Here is a 2,264-nt window from a genome sequence, read left to right as displayed (position 1 = left end):
CTTCCTAGGCATGGTTGGATACTTTCGTCTTTGGATACCTGGTTTTACTATCCTAACAAAACCATTACATAAACTCACAAAAGGAAACCTAGCTGACCCCATAGATCCTAAATGCTTTTCCCATTCCTCTTTCCATTCCTTGAAGACAGCTTTAGAGACTGCCCCCACACTAGCTCTCCCTGACTCATCCCAAACCTTTTCATTACACACAGCTGAAGTGCAGGGTTATGCAGCTGGAATTCTTACACAAGGACTGGGACTGTGTCCAGTAGCCTTTTTGTCCAAACAACTTGACCTTACTGTTTTAGGCTGGCTGTCATGTCTCCTTGCAGTGGCTGCCACCACCCTAATACTTTTAGAGGCCTTCAAAATCACAAACTATGCTCAACTCACTCTCTACAGCTCTCATAACTTCCAAAATCTATTTTCTTCCTCACACCTGATGCATATACTTACTGCTCCCTGGCTCCTTCAGCTATACTCACTCTTTGTTGTGTCTCCTACAATTACCATTGTTCCTGGCCTGGACTTCAATCCAGCCTCCCACATTATTCCAGATATCACACCTGACCCCCATGACTGTATCTCTCTGATCCACCTGACATTCACTCCATTTCCGCATATTTCCTTCTTTCCTGTTCCTCACCCTGATCACCTTTGGTTTATTGATGGCAGTTCCACTAGGTCTAATCGCCATTCACTAGCAAAGGCAGGCTATGCTATAGTTTCTTCCACATCTATCATTGAGGCTACTGCTCTGCCCCCCTCCACTACCTCTCAGCAAGCTGAACTCATTGCCTTAACTTGAGCCCTCACCCTTGCAAAGGGATAAGCATCAATATTTATACTGACTCTAAATACGCCTTCCATATTCTGCACCACCATGCTGTTATATGGGCTGAAAGAGGTTTCCTCACTACACAAGGGTCCTTCATCATTAATGTCTCTTTAATAAAAACTCTTCTCAAGGCCACTTTACTTCCAAAAGAAGCTGGAGTCATACACTAAAAGGGCCACCAAAAGGCATCAGATCCCATCGCTCAGGGCAATGCTTATCCTGATAAGGTAGCTAAAGAAGTAGCTAGAAATCCAACTTCTGTCCCTCATGGCCAGTTTTTCTCCTTCTCATCAGTCACTCCCACTACTCCCCCGCTGAAACTTCCACATATCAATCTCTTCCCACACAAGGCAAATGGTTCTTAGACTAAGGAAAATATCTCCTTCCAGCCTCACAGGCTCATTCTATTCTGTCATCATTTCATAACCTCTTCCATGTAGGTTACAAGCCACCAGCCTGTCTCTTAGAACCTCTCACTTCCTTTCCATCATGGAAATCTATCCTCAAGGAAATCACTACTCAGTGTTCCATCTGCTATTCTACTACCCCTCAGGGATTGTTCAGGCCCCCTCCCTTCCCTATGCATCAAACTCGGGGATTTGCCCCTGCCCAGGACTGCAAATTGACTTTACTTACATGCCCCAAGTCAGAAAACTGAAATACCTCTTGGTCTGGGTAGACACTTTCACTGGATGGGTAGAGGCCTTTCCCACAGGGTCTGAGAAGGCCACCACAGTCATTTCTTCCCTTCTGTCAGACATAATTCCTCAGTTTGGCCTTCCCACCTCTATACAGTCCGATAATGGACTGGCCTTTATTAGTCAAATTACCCAAGCAGTTTCTCAGGCTCTTGGTATTTAGTGGAACCTTCATACCCCTCCCGTCCTCAATCTTCAGGAAAGGTAGAATGGACTAATGGTCTTTTAAAGACACACCTCACCAAGCTCAGCCTCCAACTTAAAAAGGACTGGACAGTACTTTTACCTCTTGCCCTTCTCAGAATTAGAGCCTGTCCTCGAGATGCTACAGGGTACAGTCCATTTGAACTTTTATATGGATGCACTTTCTTACTCTGCCCCAACCTTATCCCAGACAGCAGCCCTGTAGGTGACTATCTTCCAGTCCTCCAGCAGGCTAGACAGGATATTCACCAGGCTGCTAATCTTCTCTTGCCTACCCCAGATTTCCAGCCATATGAAGACACCCTAGCTGGACGATCAGTTCTTGTTAAGAATCTGACCCCTTAAACTCTACAACCTCGATGGACCGGACCCTACTTAGTCATCTATAGTACTCCAATCACCGTCCGCCTTCGGGACCCTCCCCATTGGGTTCACCATTCCAGGATAAAGCTATGTCCATTGGACAGCCAGCCAGATATCTCCTCTTCCTCCTGGAAGTCACAAGTACTCTCCCCTACTTCCCT

Source organism: Macaca mulatta, chromosome 1, assembly GCF_049350105.2.
Source record: "Macaca mulatta isolate MMU2019108-1 chromosome 1, T2T-MMU8v2.0, whole genome shotgun sequence".
NCBI lineage: Eukaryota > Metazoa > Chordata > Mammalia > Primates > Cercopithecidae > Macaca > Macaca mulatta.
Note: the sequence above shows the minus strand (reverse complement) of the source record.